This window comes from Pan paniscus, chromosome 4, assembly GCF_029289425.2.
Source record: "Pan paniscus chromosome 4, NHGRI_mPanPan1-v2.0_pri, whole genome shotgun sequence".
In the NCBI taxonomy this organism is placed as follows: domain Eukaryota; kingdom Metazoa; phylum Chordata; class Mammalia; order Primates; family Hominidae; genus Pan; species Pan paniscus.
The window spans coordinates 26,295,142-26,321,447 of NC_073253.2; the positions used below are offsets into that span (position 1 = coordinate 26,295,142).

Consider the following 26,306-nt stretch of genomic DNA (forward strand, 5'->3'; position numbering starts at 1 on the left):
GGGTAACCAGTACACTAAAATCTCAGAATTCAACACCATGTAACTTGTCATGTAATAAAAAAAAAACTTGTACCCCAAAAACTATTGAAATAAAAATAAATAAATAAAATTAAAATGGAAAATCTTAAGAAAAAGAAATGATAATAATAATAGTTATCATTGCTATATAGATAATACAATAAAAGGAAAGGAGGGAGGAAAGGAGGGAAGGAGGATGAGAAGAAAGGAGGAAAGGAGCAAGAGAGGAAGGAATGAAGGGAGGGAGGAAGAGAGGAAGGAATGAAGGGAGGGAGGAAGAGAGGAAGGTAGGAAGGGGGAGGAAGAGGGGAGGAAGGAAGAAAGGAAGGAAAGAAGGAAGGAAGGAAGGAAAGAAAGAAAGGAGGGAGGGAAGGAGGGAGGGGGGAGGGAGGGGGAGGGAGAATAAAAGGAATATATAGTTTTAGTTTGTATCATTTCTTATAAAATATATTAGGTTGCATCATCTCCTTCTCCTTTCAAAGAAACCTATCAAAATAACACCTTGCTAGTTTTCTCTGGGGTTGTCATTTTAATCATGTTCATATATACTAGTAAAACATTTTGTTACTAGAGTATTAATAGTTGGTATATGACTGAATCTCTAGCACTCATAATAAACATTTTCTCAATACAATAGATGCTCTTAGATTTCCTTTAATAGATTAACAAAAGAATTACTACTGGTGGAAAAATAAAAAAAAAATTAGTTCCAGCCACTTTTGAAGAAAAAATATTACAAAAAGACTTACACGATGTGCATTGCCTCAAGTAAGTGATTTTATCATTCTAAGCTGTTTAAAATAATCAGCCTCATAGAACTTTAGTGACCACCACTTTCTCACACTGTATTTGTAGTGAAGCCTCCTTATTAATTTATCAAGAGACAAACTAAATCCTCAAATACTTGCATTATCAAATTATTACATGACATGGGTTTTCTCTGTTCCAAGTTCCAGATGTGTCCAAGTCAGCTTTAGTCTCATAATACAAACTGTATGCTCTATAGACTCTTCCATACAAATTTCATGGTTTGTATCAGACTCTGATATTGAGAGCATGTAAATATCATTGAAATATTTTTATCTAATTTAATTAACTTTCCCTACCGTATTGAGTATATCAACCATAGTTTTACCATTATCCCTTAGGCTGAACGATTATAGTATAATTTATGGAGATGAAGCCAAGAACATATAACTAGTAAATCATCTATAATAAGCAAAGTGGAAAAGCATATTCCCTCTTCACAGGTGGATGATAATATTTGTGCCAAATAATATAGCACTTCTCCCCCTCCTTGGTATTTTAAACATGCATTTTGTTGTCAGGCTCCCTGCCAAAGGCTGCATGGGTCGCAGTGGAGTCTCGCTAATAATTCAAAAGGTGAGTTAATTAGAGGTTGCAGTTTGGAACGTTATCAAGCTGCTGCTTAGACATCTATCTGCTTTCCATACAGGTGTGAAATATTGACAGCAATTTTAGAAGTGTGATGACATTTTTACCTTTCACTTACTTGATTAGATTTTGATATGACTCATACTTTAACAGGAATAGAAACTATACCTCTGTTCAAGTAGCTATTTACCATAAGAAGGCACTGGGGAAGTTCAAAAGAAATGTAGTATTTAACGTATTAACAAAAACTCTTGGGAATTCCTACCTTCTCCCATTAGAGCGCAGAGGTTGATTTTGAATTTTTTGGTCAAAATTAACCATTTATACCATAGTACCTTTCATTAACATGTTTTGAAATTATGATGACACTGAAAGCAGATTACAATGAAGCTTTGTTTTAGAAATACATTAATTATATGATCACATTTCCTGAATTAATAATAGGCCACAATAGAGATAATGTGAACGTTAGGGCTGTTTTTGCCTTAATATCATATCATATCAGGAGAAAGACTATAAAGAGGCCCAAATGTTGTCATGTATCTGGGAACATCTGGGTAAGAATTAGGTGAAAAAATTAGCTACAACATAAATGGAGACAGTTCTATAACATGTATTTTATCATCACACTCCTAGGAGTTCAAAATTTTTAATACATTTATTGTGATTAAGACTTTAGATAATGATTGTATCTAAATATCCTTTTTGAATTGCCCTATTTTTTCCCTACAATACTAGGATCATCAGTAGATCAAGCAGATAAATATGCATCCGAGATAAATATACATCATCAGTAGATACAGCAATTAATAGGGCAAATGTTTTCTATGTAAGCAATGTTTCCCTTTTTTTAATCTCTTCCAGTCAAAGTCAGACACAAGTTTTAATCTAATGTCCCTTGCAGGTCTTCTATTTTCTGATTTCCCCAAAATAAAAGGCCATTTGCTAAGCCTCCAAGTCTGGCATAAAACTCTTTACATATGACCTTTAAATATTTTTGCGTATTTTATTTACTTTTCCATGAGTTATGAAGATGATGATAATGGTTATGATGATAATGAAAATGAGAGCAACAGAATTGAGGACAGGTTTTAAAAATTTAAAAATTAAATTTAAATTGATTAAAAATCACCCAATTATTGGTCTTTTTATGTATTTGTGGAAAATATTTTAATTTTGTTCCGCTGAAAGCAGAGCCTCAGACAAGGATGTAAGAGCATGTGGCTTGGTTTGGAGGTAATCTCAGTAAGCAGGAATGAAGGAGTGGGGAGAGGCAGGCAGGAAAAGTGCAAATGTAAGAGCTTATTATTGACCTTACTTCTGTAAAGCCTCAAGTCTGCTCAGACCTCTAAGAAGCATACAGAACGTCTTCCAGCATTGTCCACCTGAAGAAGAGGAGTTGGCAGCTCTTGTTTCTCATTGTTTAAAGTTGTCCCCAGGGGTGATATATTTTCCTTTTTTTTTTTTTTTTTTTTTTTTTTGAGACGGAGTCTCGCTCTGCCTCACAGGCTGGAGTGCAGTGGCGGGATCTCAGCTCACTGCAAGCTCCGCCTCCTGGGTTCACGCCATTCTCCTGCCTCAGCCTCCCGAGCAGCTGGGACTACAGGCGCCTGCCACCACGCCCAGCTAACTTTTTGTATTTTTAGTAGAGATGGGGTTTCACTGTGTTAGCCAGAATGGACTCAATCTCCTGACCTCGTGATCCACCCACCTCGGCCTCCCAAAGTGCTGGAATTACAGGTGTAAGCCACCGCGCCCGGCCTTATTTTCCATTTTTAAATACCCCACACTTCTTAGCAGTGTTCACTTCAGGCCACAGGTGAAATGCCAGCATAGCTGAGAAAGCCCAGAGGATATAAGCTGAAAGATATCAACCAAGTGCTTAAGATAGGAAACCACCATCCTGAGAGAAGTTATGCCTGGGCTTACAAGAAACCAACCATGAAATGCAATTGTGGCCACAAGCATATGTGGCCAAGGGGATGTAATGAGGGCACCAAAGATATCCATTGTGAGAATTACGTTATTTTTAAGACAAAAACTCTTACAAGTTTTGTTGTGGTTAAATTTTTAAGTTCTCTCTCAACCAAATATTTTGCTTGAGTACAAATTAGTAACTGGCATTTCATCACCTTTATTTTCCTTTGCCTCACAAAGCAACTAAGAGAAGACAGCCTTGACTGTATTAATGTCAGAAAGGAGAGGAAAGGATTTCCTAAGACGTCCTGCCTCTAAGCACAGACTGGTGGTTTAGTATTATAAAAATTTTGTCTTCTTTGATAAGGTAGACCAATTCCCAACAAGAAGGAGTAAAATGATCAAAATGAACACGGCAGAAAAAACTTTTTGAAAACCAACATAATTCATAAATTGTGTTAAATGGGATTATTGATTGGCAGATAATCACTCCCTTACCTCTCCACAGCTATGTTACACCGTACATTTGCAATCTCCAATAAATCAGGCCTCCAGATGTTCAAAACTGCCTGTAATACAAACAAAAGCTTGATAAACATTTGTACATTGGCATGTCTCCTCTCAGAACTCACCCCCATGAAAGTCAGCCACCGTACAGATATCATACCATAAAGAAACTGGGGCTACACACCCAGTGAGAAACCCAAAAGGAAGAAAAGCCATCTTAGACTTTCTGGCACTGAGTTCTCATCTGAAAGCATATGTTTGAGTGACCCCAGTTATACCATATGAAGCAAAAGAACTACCCAAAAAATCATGAGAAATAATAAACACTGTTTTTTAAGCTATAGGTTTGGATTTTTTTTCTGCAGCAATGTATAACCGATACAGAAATTGGTGCCAGAAATGGGATTCTATATAACAAAAACTACAACACGTGGCATTGACCTTGGGAACAGCAAATGAGTAGAAACCTGAAGGCGGCAAAGAGATTGTTTGGTAGAGGCTTGAAAACCAGTTAAGAAAGTGTGGATGAAGCTTGTAGAAAGAAGAACCTTTTGTTAGTGGAAAGATAAATGAGATTGTTGCCTGTGAGAACTTTGAATATAGAAAATATGCTTAAGAAACTTATGGATATTTCCAGGTAGAATGCTGAATATGTCAATTGATTCCTTTAGCCTCTTCTGATAAGGTATTGTAAAAGACAGTTGAACTAAAGATAGAATTGGTCGATTTCCAAGCATAATTTAAAGAGGATATTTCCAATCCAGAACTCCGTGAGTGAAAAAATGAAAATCTTTCTTATTTTCAGCTTCTCTAGGTGGAAAAAAAAATTAAGAAACTATTTTAGGGAAAAAAAAAAATCCAGAGTGCCACCAAAAAACATGACTTTGGGATCAAGATCAAATTAAAGATGAAGATGTAATATCCTTTGTTGAAACCTCAAAAGATTTAAGGTAATGATTTAAAGACCTATATGGCATCTTAGAATTCTCAGGGTGTTGTTCCACAGCAGACAGCCTCCAGTAGAGATGAGCTGGTCTTGAAGAGATGTATGAGTGTAGCTTCAACCTACCTGAGTAAATTATGGTTTGATAATATAGAAAACCCATAAGGTATTCAAAGGAGTTGAATCAGTTTTTGTTAGAAATGTTTAAAATTAAAAGATGTACCTGGGCCCCCAGCTTTCTGCAGACAGGAAACAGGCTGGAAATTTTTTTTCAGCTGCAAATATATGTCATTCCTCATGGATAAGGAAAGATAAGTCAGAAAGCAAAGCCAAGAGCTGAGAGGGTGAAGCTAAGAGTCAAAAGTGTGCAGCCATGAGTAATGGGTAGGAGAACCATGACCAATATGCATAATTGAATTTTAATCAAGGAAAAGTCCCCAAACAAGGGAAACTGAAGACATTTACCCAATAGGATTGGTTAAATGTATTGCCATGGACAATACTAGTATGTGCCTTCAATTCTGCCTCTTTTTAAACGAGAACCTCTACTGTGCTTATCCTGTCCCATTGTGCATCAAGTATGTGTGGAGCAAATAACCTATCTTTTCAGTTTTCAAACATTTGCTATCCAAGAAGTCATGCCTAAGGAACAATATCTAAGAAGCTACACATAAGGCACCACATCTGAGACATCTCATTGTACCAACACCTGATTTAACTGGTAAAATTCAGAAGTTTTTGATGGTTCCAATGTTTGTGTCCACTTCAAAATTCATGTTGAAACCTAATCCCCATTTTGATGGTATTAAGAGGTAGAGTCTTTACGGGTGATTAATCATAAGGGCTCTGCCCTCATGAATGAATTAGTGCCTTTAAAAAGGCTAGAGGGAACTAGCTCAGGCCTTTTTTGTCCTTCTGTCTCTTCTGCTATGTGAGGACACAGTGTTCAAGGTACCATCTTGGAACCAGAGTCTGAAGTCTTCACCAGATACCAACCTGCTGGAGCTCTGATCTTGAACTTACCAGCTCCAGAACTGTGAGTAAATACATTTCTTTATAAATTACTTAGTCTCAGGTGTTTTGCTACAGCATCACAAAGAGACTAAAACAAAGTTCAAGCTTGTGTTTCGTAACAAAATGTGATTACACTTTGGGAATCTTGAAAGGGAGTATATTTTACAAGTGAAATGAATGTGAATCATTAGGGACAAAAGGGTGATCTGTGGTTTACCATCATATTGGTGTTCCCCAATGAACCACAACTAGATTTATCCATGCTCCTGTGTATTCCTCTATCATATTGACTCTTATATTGGGCATGTGACTTCTTTTGCCAAAGGGACATCACCAAGTGTGATGCAAGCAGAAGTTTGATAAGCCCTTACACTTTGGGACTTGTCTTTCTGGAAGATAAGTTGGAAGTCAGTTACTTGACTGGAAAAAGCTCACGCTAAATTACTGAATTATGAGGATCATGTGGTGACAGGCCCTGGAAGATGAGAAGCCATCTTAGATGCTCTAGTTCTAGTGAGTTCCTAGCTGAATGCAGGCATATACATGATTGCAGCTACACCACATGGAGCAAAAACACTGCCCAGCTGATTTCAGTCAGCACAAGATTCTAAGCAGCAATAAATCACCATTACTTACAGCCCCTGTGCTTTGGGGTGGTTTGTTATACACCACTGGATAATGAAAGCACCATCTCCATGGGAGAACTATGCTTCTCCACCTCATCAATCTTGGGCCTAGCCTTCTGTCTTGTTTCTTTGTATTCCCATACCTAGCATGATCTTGGTTTGACCAATTTAGTGTAAGTGGAGGTGACAAGGCTAGTTTTAGCTTAGATTTGAAGGGGCATTGTGGGTTTCAATTCACCCCTTTAGCAGCTTCTGGCTTCTACTGTGAGAAGGAAATGTTCCAAGTGGCTACTGCCTCCATACTTTGGGGTCCAGAACAGAGCCCGGACTAGGGTGAGACAAATGAGATGCATGGGGCACAAAATTTAAGGAGGCATTTACTCTCAGAGTCTTGCGAATGCCATCACTGTACTTGCACACCTCTGAGATGAGTTCCTTCTTAAATTTTGTGTCCTAGGTACCTCTCCTACCTAACTCTATCCCTGATCCTTCTTTAAAATCAAATGTGTAAAGCACACCTGTCCCAACTGACCTGTAGACACATTAGACAGAGGTAAATGTTTATTGTTGTATGTTACCAAAATATTTGTGGTTGTTTTTTCCTCAACAAGGTGAAAATATAAACCTTAATAATCAAACTACGACATCCAGATCCATGATGTCTGCGTCTTTATATTCCATACTGTTATGAATTAAACTGTGTCCTCCCCTCCATCAGAATTCATATGTGGAAGCCCTCACCTCTATGTGCCTATATTTGGAGAGAGGGCATTTAAGGAGATAATTGAGGTTAAACGAAGTCATAATAATGGGGCCCTAATCCAGTAGGACTGGTGTCCTTATAAGAAGAGAAAAAGACACTAGAGATTTCTAGTCTCTAATGGAAAAGAGGAAAAGGTCACATAAGGACACAGCGAGAAGGCAGCTATCTGCAAGCTGAAGAGAGACCTCATTAGAAACCAAATTTTCTGATACCTTGATCTTGTGCTTCCTAACTCCAGAACTGTGTGATAATAAATTCTGTCACTTAAGCCACCAGTCTGTGGTATTTTGTACGGCAGCCCTAGCCCACTAATGCACATACCTAGCATGGTGCTGAATGCATTTTTAAAGTTTGTTGCGTAAGTAAGAGCTTGCCATCTCTCCTTCTCTCAGCATGAAGTATATCTTATCTTTAAGCAAAATTTACAAAGCTCCAAAATCCAGCATCCAAAGAGAAAATACCTGCCCACTAGTCACATAATATAAATTATATCCTTCAAAAGACTCATTTTGATTTTGATTTTGAATTGTTGTCTTTCTCTGAACCAAATTTGTATGGATACAACCTGCGTTTACAGATCGTTTCTTTAAGGTGTACCACCTACCCCTTCGCTTTAGCATATTGGTCTTTGTGATTTATCTAGCAAATTCAAATGTGGCCATTTTGCCTTCAAGAATGTCCTAAGATTTTAATCATTATAATAAAAAGGAATATGATTTTTAAAATCATAGAGCCCATGTGGTGCAGGAAAAAAATGGTTTAGATCAAGAACCATAGTTAGAGTCCTGGCACTTGAATCACAGGTAAGGCAATAAAATTCCATGGTCATGATTTTCTCAGCTTTTTTCAAAATGAGATGTCAAACCAGTGATTCCTGAAGCCACTTCTTGTTCTACGGATTTATGAATTTATGACTCTAAGTCTTAGGGCATATAGTTGCCTGATTATTTGACTTATATCACATATTGTGATGTTATTTGTTAATGCTTTGGCCTAATCTTAAAATGTAGTTTATGAGTTTTTTACTGTAAATACCTGATGTTCATTTAAAATACATGTACAAATTAAGTGTAATTTTTCTGAGTTTTTGAACATGAGAAAAATGTACATCAGTGCTACATAATTAAGTACCATTTATTTTTTTGCACTGTTTAGGCAAGCTAGAGATATTCAATTGCCATTGAAATATTTTTGTAAACCATGCAACCTTTTGCACAAAAGATAATTATGAAATAGCTAACATTCATTTGACCACAACCAATAAATAATTTATGAACTGGGTGTTTGAAATTATGCAAATATTCTAAATACTTTTTGTTGCCTGTACATCTGAGTAAGTATGATTCAGAAGAAAGTGTGCGATGGATTAATAGATTCAACATTGAAGAGATTTGCATTTCTACAGAGTTCTTTTCTTTGCTGGCTCCTACTATCTTTAGTATCATGGCTCAGAAAACAAGCTTGACAATACTGTCTCTAAATGTATTTGAATATCCTGGCATCCCTATTCATCAGCCTCTTTGATGCTTTAAATGTCTTTTGCTTTCTTTCCAGAAATGTTTATGAAGGCAGAGAGATATGCTTTTAGTAGAGTATCCAACTATTTTATAATACACACTAAATGGAGGGGAAAATAGGTGTCTTTAAATATTTTATATATCTGTGATAGCCCATAGCAGAGTTCTGATAGAGTAAGTTGCAGAATGGGCTCATTACTCTGAGCATACTGCATGCCAGGTGCTACATACAACATCACTGCAATGACTAGGAACTGTTGAGTTTATAAATTCCCTATCAAAATGGAAATCTTATTGACAGCTATAAATTGGTGGACAAACTCTATTGGCAATTATGTTCATATTGCCTTTAGAAATATAGGCTAACACTGCATGAAGGAAATGAGTTTGATTTTGATCAATCAAGTATAAAAAGCTCTTATCATTTTTAACAGTGTATCATCTAAAAATATTTCTTAGAAAGTACTATGAAATTTAGGGGGTCATTTATTTTCATGTTTTTCAACACCCTATGGTGGGAAGGGGGTGGCATTTCTCTTAATAAAGATATTGAGAAATCTTCAGTCATATTACCATACTAAAAAAAGATTTATATTTATATTGCTAGTTAACATGCTGTTGTTTTATCTAACTTTTTTTGTTATCTAACAGCCCTCTTTTCTCAGATATACCTTTGTTTCTGACCAAATTTCATCACGGAGGGTAATATATGTATTGATAGATTGGTACCGTCCATTGTTTTGTAAATCCAATGAGTATTTAAAGAATAACAAGAGGGAATTATACTTTACAAAGAGCTATGGATTGGCACAGATACTTGACTATTTTTTATCTTAAAAAGTCTTTTTCCTGTAATGTCCAATTGCCTAAGAGCTACCTAATATTTTACATATATCCACAAAAGAAAATTCACATCATGTGAGTTTATACCTTCACTAATAATCAATGCTTCTTTTTCTCTGAAAGAAACAATTTTACTTAATCCTACCTAGTCTTTCATACTCACAGTTCCTAAAGCAATCATTAGGTTTCACTGTTAATCCAAATACAAGATTTTTTAAGTCTTATTACTATTTGCCCTGCTCATATCCTCAAATATCTTCCCCTCTATTTACCCATTTACCTCTTTAAAAAAAAAAAAAAAAGTGTTTACTTGTGTGTTTGTCTACCCTGAAAACCCAAACCCACAAACTCTGATGACTAGAACAAAGGGCTCACTCTTTTTGGCACTGTTGTATGAATAATACTTGCTTATTTTATTTTTATTTAAATGTGCTATGTCTTTTGTTCTATGGTTGCACAGCACAGAATCGCCCACCTACTCCACTCCCCTCAAAATGGAAGGTGGCACTGTTTTCTTAAGTTATCCATAAATAGTGAAGCAGAAGAACACATCAAAAGCTGTGCACCCTGGGGACTGCTTATTCTGTTCTACATAGAATTCAGCTGAGTTAACTTTAAAACATTCCTTTTCATTTAAGTGCTCCCTTAAACAGCGTAAATGATAGAGCACCACATAAGCTGCTTACAATTTCGACTGCACATTTTATCAGGAAAGCTATCTATCCCAGATTTCTTCTCTTCAGAAAAATTTTAATGATCCAAGGTCACACCTTTTAAAAAGAATGAGGTCTAGTTTTACATAAGAAGGTCCAACTTGTAGGGTTTTATTTTCTTTTTATGCTCAGACCTCACAAACCGAGGACCGCAGTCTTCAAATAGCCTTCCTTGTTAAAATTGAACTCAGAAAAGGAGGTTAGTCTACCTCAGAATTTTAAGTAAAGCTTCTACAACAAAGTTCAGTGTTCCAAAGCTTTAAATAAATCTGAATTAAAGCAGCACTCCATCACTAAGGTGTTTAAATTGGGTTGCTAATCCCCTTACTCTTGAAACAGGGCCTGGCATTCTGGGGGAAAGCAGTGTAGACCTAGGATTGCTTCTCATAGTCGGAGCCTCAGACCACCTGCATCACCATCACCCGTAGTGCTTACTCAAAGCAAATTCCTAGGCCCGTCCCAGTCTGACTGAATCAGATTCTCTGTAGGCAGGCCGAGTACCTGCACCACTGACACATTCCCCAGGTGATTTTTGCCTCCACCACAGTTTAAGAACCACCGCTGGGCATCCATCACTGTGGCCGAAGGAGTCCAGCTGGCATCACCTCTTAACCTCTTAAATTCTTCCATTTCAGGAGACTGGTGCTTTTAAGTTGAACCTTACCACCACTTTGAGGCCAGGATTATGCTAAGAAGATTAAGGTCCCTCCGAATATTCAGAACTTTTGTCTCCCTGCTGTCAGCAACCAAGGAAGCTGGCAAACGCTGGTCTCGCACAGTAACATTTAGTGCCGGTCAACACACCGTATGGGCTAACATCTGAGCCCAGAAATAGGAAAGGCGAGTATAAATAGATTTGAATTGGGGTTGGACAAGGATTTGGCAGGCAAAAAATGACTCTGTGTTGATGGGGTGGGGAAGGATAGCTGCCAATTCAGGGATCCGTGGTGGAGGAGCTTCCTGACCCCTGTCCACCCCAGAAGCTAGAGGTTCCTGTATGGTCTCTGGACTTCTGAGCCTTTGGCTATAATTAGGGAGGTTACTGCTTTTCCTGGCTTCTTCCATATGCATGTTAGTTGTGTTTGGCATTAAGCAGCAGTGTTTGAAGAGTGTCTGGCCCCCACTAGCATTTAGTTGAGCCAGTCACTGGAAAAAATGACAATGGTATCTGGCATAGAATTCAGGTGCTAAAATACCTTTATTAAAATAGAGGAAATGGCACCTATTAGGAAGTGACCCCGAGCTACTAAGTTTTATTAGACTGAGAAGAGGTGTTTCCCCCCGCCCCCCTTTGAAGCATATTGTAAATTCCCTTCTGTCTTTCATGGTATTTAACTGCAGAAATGGGTGCATTCAGTAATTTCAGATTTTCAGTGCTATTTTTATTGCAACTCATTTTGTGTAGTATCAGGGAATACCGAGCTGTGACTTGGCATGTTTCAATAAAACTTTTTGTACATATTTAGCTAAAAAAGAAAATTTGATGGGGTAGGAGAGAGAGTCAACACTACTGGCAATTTCCCATTAGCAGTGCAGGAGGTAAAAGTCTAAAATAAAGCCTGTGGGAAAAGTCTGAACATGGCATCCAAGCTTAAAAGAAATGACATTTCCCTTTTTTCATCCTGAGGTGGGAGAGAAGACTTGACAGAAGTGAGTGAAACCTCACTCAGTAATATTCCTCTGAAGCCAGACCTGATGTCAGCAGTGAGCATGTTAACCAACGGATGAAGTGGGCCATGTCCACCCTCCACAACTCTATAAAACCACTTTAAAGTTAGCACGAGGTGCTGGCTCTCCCCCTTTCTCAATGAAAAGCATACTTCTTGATTAAAAATATATGTTTCTACTTTATGCCAAAACAAGACAGCATTATTTTCAAGATGATCATAGAAACCAAGTTAAATGTGTTTCTTATTTCAAGAGATAAAAAAGCATCGCAATGGTGAAGAAACATTCAGTGCTGAATGTTGGTTTAATGTAGCACTACTATGCACGTAATTTATTTTGAAACACAGTGATGTATGAAAATCTTCAGCATTCTTGACAGAATGAGATTACACATCCATCTCCCTCTATGCTTTAAAGAAAAAAAAAAACCTTGACTTAGCCTGCCAATGTTACAAATAATAACTGCGTATGTCTGCATTGTAATACTCCTCCTGTTATTTCCACTTTCAGAGATAGTAATTCCTGGGATAATTTCATTCATAAAGGGTTCCCTTAGGAGTAAGGTGGGTGGTCAGAAAAAGATATTGAAGATAATTTGTAGTCCTGTTGGACAAATTCTCAACTCAGTTTGATTCTCCCTTGTCACTTAGGAGACTAAGGACAGTTTGAATGTAGATGGGAGAGACAATGTTTAGGGGATGCAGGTAGCTCCTTCTGAAGAGGGTGAGCTATTTTAGAGGGCAACAGGCTCCATGGGAATGCATACATTTATGTGGAAGCTTTTTTGAAGCTTGAGAAGAGAGGGATTACTGTCTGACCCTGGAAACTTAAGTTAGTAGATAAAATTTTTCCACCCTTCACCTTTTCTTCTGAAGCATGGAGCAGAGATTATGGGTGAATTATATGGTGTGCAAAATAAAGGGAGATATGAGGAGAAACAAACCAACAAAAGGGTTTACTGTCCATGATGGAACAAGGCAACTTCTTAATTTTAGCTACTTAATTACTCTTGAATAATATTAAAGATGAGTGTCATTTTGACATTCTGGGTTTTAAGAATACTTTACAGAATATATTCATACATAAACACAAATATACAGCCATATTCCTCTGGACGTTTTCTCTTCCATGTAACTTAATAGCTTTTTAAATCATTTCACATAATTAGCAGCTTACCTAACCATCATTTGACAATTAAAATCTCTATCAGCAGATATTTCTTTCTTTTAATGTTTTGATTAACCTAGACCCAAGAGGTATCTATTGAGTCATTAAGGTTTAACTTTGTTTAATTTAGGTTTAGCATTAAAATACATATTATAGCAGAAAAAAATTTTCAAAATTATTAATCCATTAATGATATTCAGAATAAATCTTTATTAGAATACTTGATTAAACAGAATAATGCATAGCCCAACTACTCTAGACAATACATTTTTTTCTGTAATAATGCCCTAAAAAGACAGATGGTAATATTAGATTATGTACCAAGAATAGCTAAACTGTAAAATCTTGTGCAGAGACATTAATATGTAAAACCTTAGAAATATGGAATTAATTATTTATTAAGTATTTATTTAGTATCCACTATGTGCCTTGTAATATATCAAATATTAAAGAGTACCCAAGAAACACATGGCTTTGTTCCTTTCCTCAAGAAATTTCTAACATACATCAGATAGTCATATTAATAGCCAAAGAAAAGCACACTATAGAATGTAATCAGAGCATAAAACGTAACACCTAAGCAATATAAATAGCCAAATCAGCAGATAGAGACCCTGGTCCAGAAAGGAGAGGAAAAAATAGTTGTTTTATTTACTAGTAGCATTATTGTTTTCAAACCAACAGTACCTACAAATTGTGGTAATTCACAAGTGAGTATACAAATGTATACATGCCTTGCCAATATGTTTTCAAGCTTTGCACAACTCACTCTTAAGTTCAGTTTCAGCACACATCCACACAATATGTCTTATGTCAAGGCCAAAAATACTCCAGAAATCAAATATTAAAATTATGCATCTCATGGTAGTGGACAGAAATTGTCTTTAAAATTTTGCATTCTGAAAAATCATAGATATAAAAACCTTTCACTTCTTCATCTACGAACAGCCAACCTGTTTCTCAGATTGAGTACCCTGGGCATGAAAAATTGCTAGACTATTGGTTTGGAATATTTCTGGGACTGGTGCTGTGCTACCACTACTACTACCCAGGCATAATACGCACTGCTAGTTCTTTAGTTATTGTTATAGCTGCTAGGAGTCTTTTAATAGGTTATTTAGAAAAAAGAAAAGAGGACAATTGACCCTGGGTGGTTTTCAAATGGTGCTATTACTGGTTTGTTTTCATAGATTGGCAGTACCCTATAAGAGGCAATGTTCAAGAAATAAAATTACAGCTGTATTAACAGCTTCAAATTAGGGGTGTTTTTTTCAAATCATTGTGCAGGTTTTAGTGGCACAAGAATGAGTGATGTTAATTGGGCCTTCTTCCTGAGAAGGCTTGAGGAAAACTCTTCAGCCCAACAGAAGGAAGGGGAAACCAGGACAAGAGCCACATTATCATTTTCTGAAATTGCTTGTCAGTATCTGACAAAAATCTTATCATAATTTTTATTCAAAGAAATAAAATGCTGAGAGCTGGTCCTCTGCCATAGAGCAATAGAGTTTAGATATCTCACTTTGGAGGAAAATCTTCAGAAGCTGAACTGCCCCAGGTTCTTGCATAATAAAATGATCTTCTGAGAAGTCAACTAGCATATTTTGGCTATGAGCATCAGAAAATACCACAAACAAAATATTGGTGTAGCTTCTAAAACACTCAGGCTGAATATTAAAAGCATCTGTTTTCAAGGAATATAATTATAAAGTACTTGAAGTGAATCAGGAGGCAGGATTCACAAAACATCAAACATGTCATAAACAAGCCATTTGACTCATCCAAATACTATGGGTAATAGATGGACTGCTGATTTACAAAGGAATACTTTCATTGAAGATTCTGACATCAGAAACCATGACGGCAAGGGTCAAATGCCTTCTGATGTCATTCTGGGATGAATAAATTCTGGGCCATTTTTTGAAGTAGTTTGATATTTTTTTAAGAAACATGTGAACAAAGATAGCCTTAATATTTTATAATCTGGCGAATTCATGCAGTCAAGACCATTCCAACAAAGAATGTGGTGATGGTGAGCATTAGAATATATTATACACCCATGAACTGTGGCCACACTTTATCTGTAAAAGGGCATTAACTGTCCCTCAGGAGTGAAAGATTCAAATGAGCTAAAATGCAAAGTATCTCCTTTGTTTTTATTTGCACATATCAAAAGCAAAAAAACTTCATTGTGGACATTATGAAGTCAAATGTAATTCATAATGGTACTGCTGTTTTGTGAAAGGAGAACAGACAGAATCCACTTTCTAAGATTAAATTGAAACTTCCTTCTCCAAATGTTAAGCTAAAATTATGGGCAAAATTCTTTTCTCACATTTGCATCATGGGACTTAAGCCTGTTATTCTTTCCTCCTACAAGACAGACTCCTGGGAGTCCTACATACTTATCAGGAGCAAAATATTGGATTTGACATCTGCAATATACATCTTTATAGAATTTTGTCCCAACTCAAAATACAAGCTTGCTTTTTATTGTTCTCTTGAGGTCTTAGAAAAGAGTTTGTCTTTTTACTGTCTCGGAAATGATATTAATTTTCAGAAAGAAAGTCTCTGAAAGCATTAATCCCATAGGAATATGTTGAGTAACATCATTTTACCCTACATATACATTCATAAACTTTGTACTACTTAGAAGAGAAAGCAGGAAGGGGGAAGATAAGGAAGAGGCAAGGAGGATGAAGAATGATATATTGTGAAAAGAAGAGGTCACTAGGTGTAAAAACTGGATGCTTCCAAAAGCAATGGAATTCTAAGGTTAGCATAACCTGATGTACTCATGGGGAGCAATTGCTAAAATTACAGACTGAAACGAGTATTGAAGCTTCATGTTCTCTTTATAAAACTCTCACTCTCCTTTTTCACTCATTTAATATGCTTTATTTGACAGCTGATTGGAGTATTTGACCCTGACAGTTCTCTTCACAGATGGAATGTTAAGCCTGAGAACCTTTAGCCAGCTACATAAGACCAGCCTTGGGACCCAGTGACATCTTTGAACTCTGGCTCTTTCCTCGAGCTTGATTAGAGATTTCATCCTGACTGCCAAAGGGAATGGGAACCTTTAATGAGAAATGGTGTTTTGCGCAGGAGCCACTGATACAGGAAAGAGAGGGACTCTACAAATTAGAGGCTAACTTGACTGAAAAGCTATAGGACTGAAAAATCACTTTACAGGACTGCACCATTATAAATCATCATATAATTATGTATGCAATATATAAAATGAACATAAAGCATATGGAGAATAATCTTCATAGATATTGTTAATATGAATCTTAAATGCCACCATAAATGTTTTGCTACCTCAAACTCATAGTGCTATAAGAGTGAATGAATGAAAATTCTGCCATTTGAAAAAGGACAATATATGTACCACATCTTATGTTATTTAATGTTCTTTTCACAAAAAGAACAATTTTGGTTTTGATATGCAAAGTTGCTTTTGGGGGAAATGTATTTCTATTGGTGTTATTTTACTTGTACTATTTTTCTGATTTTATTAATATGTAGAATAGCTGAAAAATAAAATTCTTAAAGGAAAAAGTGCAAATGCTTTCTGTAAAGCATACCCTCTGAACTCTGGTAGGTATGCCATTAAATGTAAGTTTGCCTTGTTTAGTTTGTTGGTCTTCTCTCCTGAGAAACAGCTGGCTTAAAATTAAAATTATGAACAGGAAATCCAAACCATTCAACTAATCTGGTGGATATTATTTAAAAATTAATAAATTATCCATGGGATTAGTTGTGAAATTTGATTAAATTTTTCAGTAAAGGAGATCCATCAAATTATTGTATAGGTCTCCATTAAGTCATTCTAAATTATTCTATATGTTTCTGGGATATAATTAGATATGTTTTCTGTGTACATGAGGCATTACAATATTTCAGTCACAGTCACAATTTCTAAAGAGACCACCAAATCACTCATGGGAGAGAAGCCTTACTTGTTGATCAAGCTTTCTTTGAACAGTGGCTAATACACAAGATAAACTTGGAACCATATTATTTGTTATCTCTATCAGGATTTCAATGCTTGATCCATTCAGGAAAACCAAGTTCAAGGTTTTATAAAAGCTCAGTCATAGATTACATGGCCTGCAACATGAAAAAACCCTGCAGGAAACTGTTAGGCGGCAGCATGGCTCTTTTTCACCTGGCTGGTTATTCTAGCAAACTGATTACCCCCATCACTGCACAGAAGGCAAATTTGTGCTGTGGTCTCTATCACTGCCCTAGTTTTTCTTGTTTCTCTTTTCTGCGTTTCAATCAAATGCACCACTGAGACACTCTTCTCTTTACCTTTCTTACAAGTTGTCTTTTCTTTGTTCAGAAAACATAGATATGCTCCAGGAATACTAGATGTTTACTGTAGTTACTCATGCAGGCTGAGTATTTTTAAGGCAAAGAAACTGGTGTTTTTAAAAAGATCTCTATTTTAATCCAATCCACCTCCAGTGCTACAAAATGCAATACAAAAATGTTTGTTTTAAATATTTAGCAGTTACCAGTTGAACTAAAGAATCAAGGCTCAAAAATAAAAAGATATAGACTTGATAGCATATTGGACCAACATAATTAATTTTAACTTTTAATTATAGTTAAGTGTGGGAATCCCACATAGTCATAATTCAACAGTTCTCCACATTTTATATGCCTGATCACATTCACTTTGTTATTAGCATCGTGCATAGGATTCTTTCGGGTGTTTGTGTTTGCTTGTCACCTAAAATATAAGCTATCTCTCCTAGCTTTTTCTCATATGCAAATTTCATCAGCTTTACATCAACATTTTGTCTATGAAGGGGTTGGGGGAAAACCAGATGACTTGTGTGCATGTGTTTACACATGTATACACATATACATTCATCTTGAGAACCACTATATTTTTAAGATTCTTAGACGTCTTTTAATGAGTTTTTTAAGACAAGTGTAATGAAGAAACAAAGGTGTTAAATATCTTGAGCAACCCTATAAAGGTGTCTGAGCTTCAGTACACTGACAATTCTGCAAAACCAATGAGTTCTTTCAGACTTCTGACAATGCACCAACTGGTCTCTCTACATCTGTGGTGATGCACATCCTCCTTTCCAGCCCCTACTTACCCTTTCCTCAGAGGTCACTCTTATTCTGAATTGTGTGTTACCTATCTGCCTGCTTTATCACACATGTGCATACATTGTTTGCTTTCACTTAGTTTTGAATGTTATAAACAGGTACCATACTGTCTGCATTTTTTGACACTTGTTTATTTCACTCAAGATTACATTCTTAAGATTTATCTGTACTATTGTGTGTAACTGTAGATCAAGTTAATGTTTACTGCTGTGTAATATCCCATTATGTGACTATATAATAAATTTTTATTTATTATTCCACTAATGGTCTTTCAAGTTCTCTTCCCCATTTTTTGGTTTTATGACACTTCACTATGAAAATTCAAAAACATATAGAAATTGGATACCTGGGTCACAAGATAAATGTTAAGCCTCACAAAATAAGGCCAAATTGTTTTCCAATCTTTTAATCTGTATTTTTCAATTACCCTTACAGCGAGTAGGTAAGTAACATTAAATGGAAATTTGAATAGATTACATATGACTATGTCATTTGAATAAATAGTAAATGAATATAATGACATTCTCAAAACATATTAAAGGATACACAATGAAACTTATGTCCCTTTTCATTTCTATCCCTTAATCCTTCATGTCCCCTCTTCAAAGACATGCCTTGCTACCAATCTTAAATAAACTATTCTTTAAAAATCTTTAATGTCAAGTCATTGTTTGGGCATGAATTCGATTTTTTTAAACATCCAAATATATTTAGGACCAATTTGAGTAATAAGTAAGCAATAACATTTTGAGTCAAAATTGAGTTATGTCTAAAAAATAATGACTTGATGTGATAAGCGGTATCTATTGAAAAGTTACAGCTGACAACATACTTAATGGTGAAACACTGGGTGCTTCACCCATAAGATGGAGAATAAGGCCAGGATGTCCACATTCACAACTACTATTCAATAGTGGACCAGAAGTCTTAGCCTGTATAATATGACAAAAAGGTGAGGAAAAGCAAAGGCAGAAAAAGAAGTAATAAAACTATTTCTATTCACAGATTACATGCATATTTACACAGCCAGTCTTAAAGAATCAACAGGAAAAGAAGAAAAACTACTGGAACTAACTTACAAGTGAATTTAGCAAGTCTCATATTAAAAGCCAATGTATAAATAAAACCCAGTTTTATTTCAATCTACTAGGAGCGAATGATTGGAAAGTTAGTATTAAAATGGTTTTATTTATATTAGCACAAACTATTTAGAAATTAATTTCAGCAAAGATATATAAGACTATATTGAAAACTAAAAAATGCTGCTTAGAGAAGTTAAAGAAGACATAAATAAGAAGGCCATTAACATGCCTGTGGATTAGAAGATTTAATATTTGTGACTCTTTTAAAATTAACTTATAAATTTAACTTTATCTCCATCATAACCCTATTAGGTTTTTTATATAAGTTTACAAGCTGATTTTAATACTTATATGAAAATGCAAATGACTACAAATGGCCATAACAACTGGAAAAAGATTTTAAAAATTGGAGGTCTTACACCACTTGATTCTAATACCTACTATAAAGTTACAGTAAAAAAACCGGAATAGTACTGGCATAAAAATGTACAAATAGATTGACAGAACAGAACAGAATCCAAACTGGAAGCAATTTTATACAGATAATTGATTTTTCAATCAAGGCACCAAAGCAATCCAATGGGGGAAAGGCAAATCTTTTTAACAAGTGGTGCTGGAACTTGATATTTACATGAAATTTATTTATAAGAAAATACTTGTCAAATACTCAAGTATTAACTAATCATAGTGTATTTGTCAGTCATATTTCAGGTAACATGGTGTTCCATTCACTTGCAACTCGGTCAACAGCACAACTACGTTTCTTCAAGACAGCCATGGTATTTCAGGATGCAGTAGGCGTGCTTTACATGTACTTTCCATTTTGTCACACAGTGTTAAAAAGTTACATACTCAAGGATAAAGACATAATAAAGTTAATAATTTATATTGCTTTACCAAGGGCAGTATTTAGAGGAAACTAATTTATTTTTCTTGTGTGTGGCAGTATCTACTATTACAGTTTGGTGTCACTGTCTTTCTGCTAAGATTTCAGCAGTTTTCCCAATCATTACTTTTGCAGCATCCGCGTAAATGTCAACACTGTGAAAAAGGCAATAACATCCTACTACTATCGTGAAAATAGCATTGACAACGCAGTCTCCCTAAAAAGTCAAAAGGAGCCCCCTCAGGATCCACAGACCAAACTTTCAGAACTAATGATTAGATGACTGGTTGGTAGATAGACAGATAGAGATTCAATTAATTGAAATCATTCAGCATATTGAAAGATCTATTATTAAGATATTACTATGTATCCAGCCCCTTATGCAGAGAATGCAGAGAAACAAATGCCCATCCACTCTCATCCTAGTTTGTTTATAGAAATCCAAGTCTACATTTTTCTATTTTCTGAATCAGTTGGAAAGAAAACAAATTTTCATAATGATATACATACATACATATGCACATATGTATACATAGGTATAGACATAGATGTTATACATGCATATATAATAAATGGGCAGCTTGAGTTTTTACCATGATGGTTTTCAATAATATAAAGTATAAAATGTTCTTAGACTGAGCACTTCAGTTGGATTCCACACTATGTAGCAAGGTTGAGATGCAGCTTTAGCCACTAAAACTAGCCAAGACCTTGTATCTTACTGCTCAGAGGCTAAATTCCATCCAGCCCAAACTGTGACCATATCACTGAGAGTCTCACTGTAGCATATCTAATTGTGCTACACTATATTACTGAGGAAATATGAGACTATTATATTTAACTCTTTGATTTCTTCAGTGAAAAATTTTGTGGGATAGATGCTAAAGGGGAGAGAAATTTGCCAAGACAGGCTTTTAAAAGACACAATAATTAGCTAGAGACACCACTCCTTCCCCAGGACTAACGAAGGACAACAATCAATCATGGTATATCATGTGGAGAAAAAAATGTGCCCTTTTAAAATATTTCATAGCTCTTTGCAATTTTTAGTTCTCATCTGCCAGGCAACATAATAACATTCCTTCCCACATGAGTCCACATTAGGTCAAATATCGATTTTCGAGCTAGATGAATAAAATAAAACATTTGTGAAAGATCAAAATATCAGTCACATCTAGCCAGCCAGATATTATAAAATATCAAGTAGTCGACATTTAGATTCTTTAATGTTTAGACTGTCAGTTGTAGGACCACTGCAAATTTAAACCAAGCCTCCTCTCATCAGTTTCCTGTTATATTTGAAAAAGTTATTCTGGAAAAAAAAAAAAAAACCCTGATGTTACTATCTTCATTTTCCTATGAGGTCACAGCCAGTCTGCCTACCTTCTTTCCTTCTCAAAATTTTTTTGAGCACCTACAATGTGCCAAATAGACCTGTAATATCTCAGCATGGTATTATGCCTCAATGTGCTTGGCTTATCTATAGAAGTGATTGGGGAATCTTTGAGAACCAATGCAACAGAAACTGTACCCATAATACATAATTACCTAAGACAGCAACAACTTATTTACTATAATTATGAGTTTTCGCCCAGTCTCAGCTATCTTTTCTCCTATTGTGTCCCAACTTCTGTGCTGATGATTGTGTGCTGTATTTTTTAATATCTCATTTTATGATGTTACTTTGGTATCATGTAATTTCCTGAATTTTACTCAATTCCACTCATTTAACAACATTGACTATTCACTTTGCAAACAGTTTACTCTCTTTGGTTTGCTGTATTTATTGCCATCACTGAAATTTTGACTTACTTATCATCTTCTGCCATATTTATAAAACACACGTAAATCTGGGAAGACAGTCTAGCATAATGTTTAAGTAAGATCTTGGACTCTGAAGCCAGTCTGCCTGAGTTTGGATTCCAACTCAGTCATGTCCTAGCTTTGGGGCCATAGACAAAGCCTAACCTCTCTAAATCTGTTTTCTCAGCAGAATGGAGATAATCACAGTAACTCCTTCAAAGAGTTACTTTAATATTAAATGAGATAACGTACACAAAGCACTTAACATAGTACTTGGTATATGGTAAGAGGAAAACAAATATTACTCCAATGAAATTAATACGTAAATAGATTACATTTGTCCTAAATTCACTCATTATCTTGATTGCTATAGGTTAATTAGTACACTTCCCACTTTCATTCATTACTAATAATTGTCATTCTTGCCTGCTAACTTTTAGACTGGAACTTCCACCTTCAGCTTTCCTGGGTCTCCAGTTTGCTAACTGTAGGCCTTAGAATTTGTCAGCCTCCATAGCGTGTAAGTTAATTCCTTATGATAACCTCCCACCCCCTAACCTTTTTGTTTTCACTCTCGCTCTCTTTCTGCATGTGTTATATATATTTGCATCCTATTGGCTCTGTTTCTCTGGAAAACCCTAAATAATACAGGTGGGAATGAGGGCAAACTGTAGAGTGCATGCTTTGCTCCAGCTGATGGCTTTCTTGCAAGAATGGTGACCCAATGCTGCCAGATAATGTGTCAAAAGAATACAGAAATCAAAGATTTTTACTATCTCAATTTTTAAATATTGGCAATAAAGTTAAATAAAGCATAAGCACATCTCATCAGCCAATCAAAACACGTTTAGAGACCACAGATATCCCAGGATCTCTCATTATTTACCTCTGCTTTAAATAGGAGCCATTCGAGTTTTCCTGAGCAAGATTATTATTTTTTGTTATTTTTATTTTTTGAGATGGAGTTTTGCTCTTGTTGCCCAGGTTGAAGTGCAGTGGCGTGATCTCGGCTCACTGCAACCTCCACCTCCCAGGTTCAAGTGATTCTCCTACCTCAGCCTCCGGAGTAGCTGGGATCATAGGCATGCGCCACCACGCCCAGCTAATTTTGTATTTTTAGTAAAGACGGGGTTTCTCCACGTTGGTCAGGCTAGTCTCGAAACCCAACCTCAGGAGATCCGCCCCTAAGCAAGATTATTCTTATGTTAGCATATGGAAAGAAAGAAAAGAGAAGCATACAAGGGCTCAGAGACCAGTTAAGAGGTTCTTGCTACAATGGAAGTTCAAATGATAAAGTCCAGAATAGTGTTTTAATAGTGAGACTACAAAGGAAGGAACACCTGAGAGATGTAGAGGGAACAGACAAGAAGGAGGAATGAAATTCACCATTCCAAGGATCAGGCTAAAGATTAGGCTGTTGGCAGAAGTATTCCTTCTCCTGGTGTTGCAACAGTGACTTACATTTCATTTCTTTGACCAAAAAAAAAAAAAGAGAGAGAGAGAGGAAAGTTTGTTCTGTGAAGTACATGCTTTTATTGAGGTAACACTAATTAATGTAATAGATATGCTTGAAAAGTTCAATAACCTAAGAAATAACTTCAGCGCTTACTCATATAACAGTCCTATATGGCTGTAGGATAAGTATGTTCTGCACAATGATTCAGGGATCTAGGCTTCCTTCTCTCGAAGCTACACCACATCATAGGGCCTCTGGGTCCTTCACTCAGTTCAACAGACAGGTAAAAAGCCTGGAGGATCAAGCAGAGAGTTTCTGATGAGCACCATCTGGAGGTAGAGCACATCAGATCTGCCCACCTTTCATTGAGTAGAACTTTATCACAAGGTCATACCTTACTATCAAGGTGGAAGAAGAAAGAAATTTTATAAACAGCCAACCAGCTGGTCATACTAGTATAAGCATTTATCCTCCCTCTTTGAGCTCATTTTCTCAACTATAAAATGAAAAGTTTGGATTTGGTACTTTTTGAGATTCAGTTTAAGTTTTTTACTATTTGAATAGAAGCATTTTAAGGCAATAAAGAAAACACTAGACGTGTTTTCTTTCCTCCATTTTAAAATCTATAGAATGTTTTTTATTTACGAATTTTTTTCCATTGATTGTTTCATATTATAATACTTTCGTTAAGAAGATACTTTCCAATTACAGCTAGACTCAGCTTAGCCTTTGACAAATCATGAACCACTGCCATAAAAGCAACAGTGTTAATGAAATGTTATGACCTTCTTTGGTTAAAAAAATTCAAAGCCAGATGATATATTAAAAGCATTGTATCCACTACATGGCAAAGCTGTTATTTTCTAGATACTTGGACTGAAACAAAGATTCTTTCGATGCTGATTTACAGCTGGATAACAAGAAATAAAAATCTCACTGGCCATCTCATAAACAGTCTCCTAGTTAGTGCTGATGGGTCACATCTTCATAACCATCTTAGTTCTGATCAGAGTGAAGGTCACCACATGGACCTGTCCTTTCTTTATACCCCTCTGAACCAAGTCCAAGATGTACTACTCTTGCAAAATGACTGATGCCACTAGTTTTAGGATGGCACTCCTCAAAGGTCTCCCTCCAGTCACTGTACTTTATCTGACTGTACATAATTTTTATCCTTGATGATGACTTTGTCCTTATTTAGCACATTAATATTCTGGCTTCTACTATATTTTCTTCCACTACCAGTCAGTAGACCACCCACTCTACTAATAGAAAGAAATCTTTTTTAAAAAAACCTGTACCTTTGAATGATAGGACATTTATGGAATAATGTTATGTTTTTTTCTTAAGACCTTATAACATTGTTTTAACTGATGAAAAGCAATGTTCAAATGATATATTTCATGACATTTTATTAGCAATTATCATAACACTGATCACATAAAATAGATCGACATCCCACAATATTTCCTTTCTGTATTTCTAGATGCCATAGGTATTCCTATAGTAATGACAGTGAGCATATATAAAAAGATAATGTATTTTTTTAGACTTTAATTAACACTGAATGAAATTATGCTATGAAGAAATAAAAGATGAACAGCTCTTTCTTTTCATTCTCTTGTTCTCTCTTGTTCATAACAAAAATAATTTATAATTTCAACTTTTCCTGCTGCTTCTCCAATATCCCAATTTTAAAACCCAATCAAAAGATGCCAACATATTCCAAAGTGAGAGAATGCTTTGGATTCTGTACTCCTCCTGTCTTCCTCATCTTTAAGGGATTTTAAGTCTTTTCTTTCCCAAGCTGCCAGTTATGCTGAATTGTTCTGAAATGTGAATGACTTTTTTGTGTAAATACGAGCTACCATCAACTACAGTAACAATGCGAACTTCACACTTGTCATTTACTAAAACCTGCCTTTTGAGCCCTGTCAGTCATGTGCCTCTACATGTGTGTTTCTTGGTTGGAGCAGCGTTGTTTTGTGGCAGCTTCTGTTTAGGAATTCATGTCGCTGTTTGGCATTTATGTAGTTCAGCTGTTAGAGAGTCAGGGTAAGAGGAAAGAAAACATGCAGGAGTGAAGGTTTCAGGGGCAAAGCAGGAAATAAGAAGGGGCTTTAGGTTATGAAATAACAATGCCAACCATGTGGCAGCAATAAACCACAGGAACAACCCCTCGGTTTAGGAAAGACACTGCGACGGAAGAACAGATGTAGCTCACACCCATGCTGCTGATGTGGGTGGCCAAGTGCTATTACAAAGGGCAAGTGTTGCATGAAATATTAGCAGTTACATTCACCTTTCAATATTTTTCATTCTTTACAACACTAAGCTTGATTACAATGTGTGCTACTGAGCTTGGATGTGCTTAAAGCGAAGACAAAGAGACTCTGGAAAAGAAGCATACGGATGAGAAGTTAATATTATACTTTGGGTTCTTACTAGAGTTGACAGAACTGTGCGTGATTCATAACGTGGGTTCAAATATGCCCAGAAGTTCAGATATTTATCTAAAATTTATCTGTATAAAACTGCATCCCTTGGGGCTCCTGCATTTTAATGAGAAAATAATAGGAGTAAGCTTTCTCTGGAGTTCTCAAACACTTTGAGCTTCTTATAAGTCTCAAATCACTAGGAAATCCTGAGTTTAGAGATTTGAGGTTCAGGGAGTAAGCTCTTTTGGAATATGTACACAAAGAGTAATGCAAATTAAATTTCACTCCTTTTCTAAATAACTCCAGAAAGGTAATATAGGTTCTCACTCTTGTGTAGCTGACATTTTCTATTTGTGCTTGCCAAAGAAAGAATGTAAATCTCTAGGGATTATTTGGAGGATGTGCCTTATAAATAGA

The 26,306-nt window shown here is 36.0% G+C and overlaps 1 long non-coding RNA gene across 1 annotated transcript in view; it reads right to left on the minus strand.

Moving 5' to 3' along the window:
- Positions 1 to 26,306, minus strand: part of LOC129397749 (uncharacterized) — a 550,258-nt gene that overhangs the window by 471,657 nt on the left and 52,295 nt on the right. Inside the window, exon 2 of the long non-coding RNA XR_010112187.1 lies at positions 3,829 to 3,899. This is a non-coding gene — a long non-coding RNA (uncharacterized LOC129397749). The remainder of the gene's footprint in view (positions 1 to 3,828; positions 3,900 to 26,306) is intronic.